The 9,609-nt window shown below is 41.7% G+C and overlaps 1 long non-coding RNA gene across 1 annotated transcript; it reads left to right on the forward strand.

Annotated features, from left to right (window-relative positions):
* The first annotated feature begins 7,423 nt into the window (after positions 1–7,423).
* On the forward strand, positions 7,424–8,335 carry LOC121176309. Its single transcript, XR_005892942.1, has 3 exons — positions 7,424–7,590; positions 7,674–7,834; positions 8,045–8,335. It is a non-coding gene; the product is annotated as an uncharacterized LOC121176309 (long non-coding RNA).
* The last annotated feature ends 1,274 nt before the right edge of the window (positions 8,336–9,609 follow it).

Genomic DNA, 9,609 nt, shown 5'->3' on the forward strand with positions numbered 1-9,609 from the left:
ACCGAGCTAAAGACAAAAGCCTGCACCTCCAACACACACACACATAAATGTAGAGCCGATGAGCGAAGCTTCGTCCGTCCTGCGGAAACCAGGCACATAATCAAACATGTTAGCGTCTGGTCACAAACCAACCCAAGCTTTTCATGTGAAACGTTCTGCGCGGGCCTTACCTGCCTCCGCGTCCGCCATTTTCCCTCTGGATGGCTCCGGACAGGTGAGCCGCCTGTCTCTGGCCCACGCCGAAGTTCCAGCTCCATTAGGCCTGAATCGTCTCTCTGCTCTCAGCCACAGCTTTCACTGTTCGCCAGAAAGTACAATAACAAATAACCCGTTAAACATGAACACACAGGATTCCTCTGTCTACAGGTAACGAGCTCAGTTCGGTCCACTTACCAGAAAAAGAGCTTGGACAAAGAATAGCGTTACAGAGATGTCCCGTATCCACACCTTATAGGCCGCACCTGACATCAAATCCTGCCATGCTATTGGCTGAGCCCTCTCCACCCCGGTCACATGGGTTTGATCAGCGCATGGGCAACAGGTGCGACTGAGTTTTGGCGCGGCTCAAACTGGACTCTGATTGGACGGGACTAATAGGTTGAGTGGTAGCAGGGACCTGCGGTGACTGCCCTCATAAAGCAGCAGTAACGTCTGAATGGGTGTTTGAAATAATCACAAATTGCCAGAGGTTCACTTTCAGTCTGACTCCATGGCTTTATGCATTAAAGACTTCAATCAGAATCAGTTTTATTGGCCAAATGTATGCAGACACACAAGGAATCTGACTTTGGTCTTCCTTTGCTCTCAGACACTACAGAACAACAACACAACCAACAGAACAACTACTTTTTTTTGCCACAAATACCAAACGGGCCACAGTGAATTTCTTTCAAAGGTGTGTGTCACCTGTGGCCTTCCCATCACTTTTATTAGTGTTTAAGGTTCATGAGACGTCTTATTGTTTCAGTTCATGCAGAGTAAAACTGTCAAATCCAGTCAAACGTCCTCATTGGGAAATGTTTCTGCAAAACAGTTAAGAAATATCAAAAGAGGAAACACAACAGAGTTTATTTGGACTTTTACACACATAATAAAGAGCTCTAAGATAGCACTTTAATTATCCCACAGCAGGGAATTTATATATATATATATATATATATACACACACACACACACACACACGTATGCACAGTCCAATGTGGACAAATGAAATGTTAGACCAGACCAGAGTACAACTAAACAGTTGAGTTGTACAGTCTGACAGCAGAGGGAATGAAGGACAGCTCCTTCCTACATTGTGGACGTCTAAGTCTGCCGCTGAGGGAACCGCTCAGCGCTTCCACAGTCTGGTGCAGGGGGTGAGAGGTGTTGTCCATAATGGATGCCAGCTTAGCTAACATCCTCCTCTCACCCACCTCCTCCACAGTGTCCAGCAGGCAGCCTAAGACAGAGCTGGCCCTCCTGACCAGCTTGTTCAGTCTCTTCCTGTCTCTGTCTGTGCTGCCCCCTCCCCAGCAGACCACGGCATAATGTACAGCGGAGGCTACCACAGAGTCATAAAAAGTCTGTAGAAGAGGCCTGCACACTGCAAAGGAGCTCAGTCTCCTCAGAAGGTGGAGGTGACGTTGGCCCTTCTTGTACAGGGGCATCAGTGTTGTGCATCTAGTCCAGTTTATTGTCGAGGTGAACACCCAGGTACTTGAAGCTGTCCACCAACATGGTATCATTTTTAACTCGGTGTGCTACTTAGTTAGCACACCCAAGCTAACACTATTGATGTTCAAATGTTCAGCTCCAGCCAAGTGGTAGGAGTACAGATACAAGGAAAAACAAAATGATGGAGTCTACACTGTGTGCCAGATTATTATGCAAGTGATCTTTTCTAGAAAATCTGGACGGCTGCTGTTCAGAAAAAAAATGATGTTTTAGTGTGATGTATCTAAGGCCTTGAGCTTTAATAAAACCCTTTTTGTTTGAATCTACAAAGCTTCCTCACAGAATGTGAGCCTGAAGGGTTAATTATGGCTTCTTGGCAAGCCCTCTCTGCAATGCAGCTGCATGTAAGTGTCGCCAGTAGGGGGCAGTGTGGCGCTGTGCTTCTCCAAGGGACCCTCTTTTTTCCAGCGGACTCTCTCGCTTCCTCAATCAACAGAGCGAAGCTGCGTCGAACGGAAGCACCTGTCGCCTGTCTCATGGTTTTCTCCTGTTTTCTACAGGTTGTAGAGTTTTTTTTTTAAAACTTGCATAACTACAAACACATGTTGTTAAACACCTAAAATGAATGTGATCGATTTTGTGAGGATAATTCGTATAGTTACATGGGTTTTCTGACCAGTAGAGAAGATATTGTTTTCCTTTAGGTTTTTTTTTTTTGTGTGTGACCAAAGATGGCGCTGTCCATAAACGTTTAATTGAAGTGAACATAACGTGAAAATATGGTCCCAATTCTGGTTCCAGCACATTTCATTTGGGTAAAAGTGATATTTTATTGGTGTGATAGCTTATTTAGGTTACTGTGTTGTGGTTCTGATGTATTCCTGGTTATTTTTAGCACCTTGGGAGGTTATTTTGCAAGTCTTCAGCTCGTGCATCTCTTCTAAATTGACATGCAGTTGTCAGTATTGACAGTTTTTTTTTTTTTTACAGTATTGTGAACTAAATATAAATACAGCTCAGCTTAAATGCTGAATAAGGACACATTAACACAGTAGTAGACTGGTTGAACTCCATTATTTTTTTTTTATTGTGAAGGAAGACTGTAATTTGCTTGTAGAGCATTGTAGGCGTTTTGTTTTATTTTTGATATTGTGAATTTTTGTATAGATAAAGTTATAAAGGGAGAAAAAAAAAGAGAATACACTAAGAAGTATATTTTGCATGTAGGCAAATAAATTCAACAGAGCGAAGCTGCATCAAACTGAAGTACCTGTCGCCTGTCTTGTTCTTTTCTCCTGTTTTCTACAGGAACCTTATCCGTTGATGAGTTCTCAGCCTGAGATCTGTAACACAGTCTCTCTGATGTCCAAGCTGTCAACCTTCACGATGCGGATAACAGACGTGCGGGAGGTATATTTTCCCACACTCATGACCGAGAAACGCCTTCGATCAAAAGTAAAGGAGATGTGGAGTTTGTGGACGGATTTCAGATCAGTTCAGTCATATATCTGCTCTCCAACGTGCATTCAAGCGCTGGAGGCGTCAAAGTCCGTCTGATTTTTTGGCTTGATGGGAAAACCAGCAAGACCCAAACTCTCAGGTCGCTGCGGGGTGCGACTCTCAGGATCTCTAAAGCTGGAGAAGGTAGCAGACTCCTGGCCTCCTCGGTGATCCCGGGCGGACCGCCGGTGCTCTGGAGCGGAGTGTTCAGTGTGGACGCAGGACAGACCAACACCGGGCTGGCGGTGTTTGACATCAGCCTCGATCTCAGCGGAGAGGCCGATACAGATCCAGACTTCTGCAGCGTCTGTCCCAACCAGCCAAGTGCTAAAACGGTAACAGGTCAAGTTGGTGACAAAATGATTCAGTTGTCAGTTACTGTAACTTTACACTTCTATCTTTCTTTTTCTGCAGACACTTTGTGACAGACACATATGGCTGTGCTTCCTGGTTTCATCTCAGATTGAAAGCCAAAATAAAATGGGAATCAAAAATGAATGAACATGACTTTGAGGGATGAACAGATTTTCAAGTGTCTTCAGCAGCTCTGCTCTTCTCTCTGCTCTTCAGTGGAGCTTTGGATTCATGTTGGATCCAAATCTGATGATCAGTGTGTTTGTGTTTCTCAGCCAAAGACTCTGAGGCCGAAGGCAGCGCTCCTCAGGCAGAACGACATGACCTCTGTGCTGGCAGTGAGGCAGAGGGCCTGAATGGTTTTCTTCATCGGGACAGGAGATGGGCAGCTGATTAAGGTGTGTATCAAAAGTTAAGTGTTATGTTTTCTTATCGAAAAAAAATAGTGAAATTCATTTATTCAATACCAATTTTTTACTTATTAAATAGAGAATAAAGTAACCTCACATACACTAATGTGAAAAGGGGAACTTTTTACCAATGAATGGATCTTTTCATATAGTTATTTAAATATAAATGGCAAAAAAATCTGCATTTATTACATTCCAGTTACTACTTTGTAAACTGAAGAGAAGTTTTCAATTTGTTCAAATTTGAAACTCTTTAAAATATTGTAATAATAATAATAATATTGTATAAGTGGAGCATTTAAAAGAATGTGCAGTGCTTACATGTGGTTAATGGCTAGTTTCCTGCCAAAGCATCTTTATTTCCTCTGTCACTTCCTCATCATGTCATGTGTCTTCTTTCTGACACCTAGGTGAAATCACTGATATCCTGCAGACCCTCTTTGAACACACGCACTTTATTAAGTCTGGGAGAACATGCATTTTACTTTCGTGCTTGTAAAGGTTTGTATTTTCATTGTTGGGTTGTGGGTTAAGTTGAGTAGGCTTTTGAATGTGGTAAATGACGGCCTAGTGAGAGCTGATCGTGTAGCTGAGGTTATGCTGAAAGCAAAGGAAGATAGAAGAGGCCGATACCCACTGAGGTCTGTGAGGTCTTCAGATTATTGTCAGATCTAAGAAATGAAGAAATGAACATCGGCGTGTGAAGTTTAAGAAGTTAAAGCAGAGAACTGAAAGAAGAGAAAATAAATCTAAACTGGGCACCAAGGTTACCTTCCTGCCGACCTTTCAAACACACATTTTAAGAAGCATCAGTTTTAATAAATCCTTTAAATATTTACCAACACAGCAGCTCAGTTTCTCACCAACTTAACCAAAGCTGCTTTCTCGTTGTCAGCTTGCTGTGGATAAGGACTATCACACCGCCTGTCCCGTGGTGCTCTACAGGGCCAGTGATGACCACAAAGTGTTTCCCAAAATAAGTCTGGATCAAGTGGATCGTAAACATGTGTATGTGCCATTTCAAAATCAGGTGGGTGCATCGTACATGTAGAAACATACCTGTGTGAGACTGTGGTGAACACCTGAGGAGTTTGAAGATCCTGAAGTTTTCAGATCATCTTTTTATTACCACAGTATCACCTGTACATGTGCTGTATTAAGCTAAGTGTAAGTGTTGTGTTCTAGATAAAGTGTTTACCTGTGTCAACGTGCAGCATATACACAAATGTACAGGACTGTTGGTCTGCACAGGATCCATTCTGTGTCTGGTGTGGCTCTGAAACAAGGTCAGGGAAACAACCTCTGCATCTGGCACCTTTAAACAATTAGAAACTCGGTTTTTCTTTCCCCAGATGCACGTTTGAAGATGACTGCAAAGATTCAGACCGGTTGTCCATTCCTGATGATCACCAACAGAAAATGATCTCCTGCAAAGTTGAAAAGGACACAAGAGGACAGGTAGAGATGAAGTACAAGGTTTTAGCTGCGTCTGTCAGTTATCTGTCCTTGAAACACTCACATCCCGACCTTTCTCAGATCACGCTGAAAGTCCAAACACACCTGACTTGGGGCCAGAGGGCACTGTCTAACTTCGCCTGTCAATTCAGTGCGCGTTGTAGCACGAATGGCACTCGTCCGCTGTTCCCACAATGCACCTGCATCCTATCCGATAGCATCCTTCCTGCTGAAGGTCAGTAACTTTTAATAAATATAATAATCCAGTGAATACACACATCATCAGCCTAACTGATGCACCTGAGCATTCAGCTGGAACATCTGATATTTATTTACTGTTGTAAACTGTTCAACTATTTTACTGCAGTGTTCATTGTATTATCTGCATGTCAATCCTGGCAGCCAGCGTAAAAATCAGACTTGGGCCGACGCAGTTTCTGGAACGACTGACGCTAACCGACTGTGAAAGATGTGTGTAATTCATGGTATCTACTTGAAACAGTACCAGAGGGAACATTTGTTAAATTGTAATTTACATCACAAACTCTTCATCTTGATTTCAACATGGAAATATTTCTTTACAGATTTAATTCTTATTTTTGGAATCTATATGTTAAAGAAATAGTCCTTTACATAGCCTAGCCTCTCTCAGCCCGGATTTAGCCGAGCTTAGAATAAACAGGAAAGGAGACGAAGCTGCAAGCTTTCATCAAAAGTTATAAAGAGAAATACCTTTCAGCAAAACCAGTTGTACATTTTGTGTCTTGTTTGCCAAACTTATCAAAAGAGTCATGAGCTGAGTCAGCACGCAGCTGTCCGCTCTGAGCTATGAAGAGTTTAGACACTTTGCAGAGATAGTAAAAACCAAAACTGTCTCAGTTTCTATTTCTGCACATGCACGCAGCATGTACATAAGACAGCATTATAGTTGTTGGAATATGTCCGGCCAGCTGTTCTCTACTGTTACTGAGTTTATGAGCTGCACTAACTTGAGCTGAAACAGGTTCTGAATCAACTCGAGTACCTTTACAGTGACTGTCCTGTAAAGTTTTGTGTTTGTTTTCCTCTCAGAGGCCTGAGATCTCCTCCATGACGCGCAGCGTCGCGTCTTTCTACGGCAGAAACCATGCAGTGTTGTCAGGTCGTCACCTCAGTGATGTGACCAGAGTGAGGATACAGGCGCACATGGACTGCACTCCACAAGAGTGAGTCAGTTTACGGGCATGGGAAATGCCACGCATATTATGAAATGACACATAAATACAAATTGACAGTTCTGCTGTAAAACGTGTGGTGTTTGTTTGGTGTTTGTATGGAACAACACAGGTGTGAATCTGACGTTCCACATTCCCAGTACAGTGAGTAAAGGCGTGGTCAAAGTATGTGCTCTTCTCCCAGACGGTAATTGCCACGGCAACGCTAAAACCACCTCTACCGGTCGTCACCATCCTGCACCAACGTTGTTCCAAGCAGCACCTGGTTCAGGTATGTTTGGATGTGTTGGTACATTTACATGCTTGATAAAACAATGGGATAAACCTTGTTGAGGATCACACACGACTGAGTAACTGTCACAGTGTGAAACATGATCTGAACATCACACACATCAGTGAAAGGAGATCTGAGGAAGAAAGACGTGTTGAACTTGAACTTCTCTTCAAGTGGTAACTCTCTCTCCTTTTTTAAAAAATAGAATAAAAACAGTTTGCAGCAGAACGCTAAGCTCCTTGAAGAGGGAACAGGAAACGACTTTCAGCAAGTCGTTCAGTGAGAAAATATAAAGTGACACATGTAGCATCAGTAAGTCATCAGCTAATGAATACTGAGACAGTAGAATAAGGATCATGAACAAACAGGACCATCACTTGGATCGGCCTCTGCAGCTCAGTTTAATGGGGAGGAGACATAAGGCAACACGGACAGATAGGAAATGTCTGTATCATGTTCTCATGTATTTTACTGTAATTACTCCAAATGATCATAACTGATTTGACAGTTTCATTTGATACCTTGGCATTACAAATGCACCAGAAGTTTTCTGCAGAATCTCACCTATGACTCACCTGTGGCTGAAAACACTTTAACCAGCTCAGTGTCTCTGAAAGTAGCCAATGAAACCCTGTGCTGTCCCACTAACATTACCTACTATCCAGAGCCCGAGTTTACTGGATTCACATCCATAAGGATGGCGCACTGTGTGTACATCGTAATAGAGGTACAACATATTTTCTGCACACATGCCCATGCATGTGGCATCAGTTCATAAAAGCTCAACATTTGCTTCTCTTGTCATTTTAGAAAACGGCAGACAAACTGCAGATGACAGCAGAGGAGTTGTCAGGATGGGGCGTTCAGGCAGAAACGCAGTACGCCTGCATCATGAAGACCAAAGATACCAAAGTACATTTTCCTCTGTCATATTCAAAGCTCACCGGGATGCGGAATTTCAGCACTTCATGGTAAATCTTTCACTCAAACTGCACCAACCTAGACAGCACTATAAAGAAATACAACCCAAACTTTATTGTGAGTATTTACAGGATATAAGTGGCTGAACTGGTTTCTTTCGAGGCAAACGTTGGCTTTTATGCAGTGGTTTCCAACCCATGTCAAAGTATTTATTTTTGACCCACTGGTCAGAGTGATGCAGAGTGATTATTGTTTTCCAGATAACATATGGTGACAAGACAGTGAGACTTGGGCCTCCATCTTTATCACATCAGGTCCTTGTGATGCTGCGTATGCTGTTGATACCCTGTGTTATTGTTGGCAAGTACATTACAGTACAAACACTGAGTGTTTATATGAAAGCCTGATCCTGAATCAGTTTTAACAATGTTTCAATTAGATTCTGTATAATTATGAATAAGTATGTGAAATTACACAGTGTTATGCTGAAAAAAAGTTTTCTTCTACTTTCTTCTACTTTCTAGAATGGTGGTAGAAATAGTGATTTAGAACCTGGATGAAATTCTTTTTGTCTGTCTGCTTGGTTTGAATCAGTAACTGCTTCTCTTTCAGCGTTGGTGATTATCTGTCAATGGCAAAAGAAACTCACCGCTCAGAGGAACAACCTCTGACCTCTGAAGGTCAAACCTGCTGAACTCCTTGCTTACAGTAAGTGTAAGAGGGCTTTGTGTGATATTTAGAACCGGACTTTGACTGCATCTTTCAACCACTGTGTGTATTGTTTAACTCCGGTGTAGTTGTATCTTGGAGGCCACTTGAAAAATTGCAACATTGTGACCTAACTCAGAAACCAGTGTTTAGACCTACACTTACGTAAGTAAAAAGTACTGTTTGTCTTTATTAGATACAGTATATTAGAGAGCTGAGAGACATAACATACTTTAAAAATGTCCCATTGCAACACATACCCAAGCACTGGGAACAGATGGTCCCAGAACAAGACGGACACTTGCTGAAAGGACTCCAGGAAGCTGAAGACTGTAATGCCTGTATATCAATGTAAATCAATACATTTCTTTTATGAAGGAGATAAAACTAAAGAGAACTGTGTGTCAGTCACAACACAAGTTAACTTGAAGGTTTTAATGAACAGGACAGTTGTGTTTGCCATCAAAATACCAATTTACCTGATAATGCAGAATGTAACAAGACTCTTGCGTGTTGATCACTTCGACATTAACCAGATCAGGTTAAAGTGAGTATATTAAAATGAGTATTTAACTGGTTGAGATAATAACTATAGATGTGATCAGATATCCCGTCAAAGGAGCTCAGAGTAAAATGTACCTCCTTTTTCACTGACGAGTGTACAGGCAGATTATACGACGCCGTATTAGGGACATTTTAGGTTTAAAAAAAAAATAAATAAATTGTCGTAATTTTAGGCCAGAATAACCATATTATAATAAGCATCTGTATTAATAAGCCGTTGTAAAATTAAGTGTCCCGTCAAAAAAAAAGTTGAAAATAAATACAGATCTATTCTTTTCTGCAAGAAATATCAGAAAATTTTGTGCCGCAGTTTAATGGGACTGTGCATTTGGAGTTGGAGGTGGCGAAAGCCATAGCTGAGGTATGAACCTTGCTGTGCTACAGATGTAATTTTATGCCCATTTCATTCCCTCTGCTGTCAGACTGTACAACTCAACTGTTTAGTTGTACTCTGGTCTAACATTTCATTTGTCCACATTGGACTGTGCATACGTGTGTGTGTGTGTGTATATATATATATATATATATATATATATATATATATATATATATA

Source organism: Toxotes jaculatrix, chromosome 22, assembly GCF_017976425.1.
Source record: "Toxotes jaculatrix isolate fToxJac2 chromosome 22, fToxJac2.pri, whole genome shotgun sequence".
In the NCBI taxonomy this organism is placed as follows: domain Eukaryota; kingdom Metazoa; phylum Chordata; class Actinopteri; family Toxotidae; genus Toxotes; species Toxotes jaculatrix.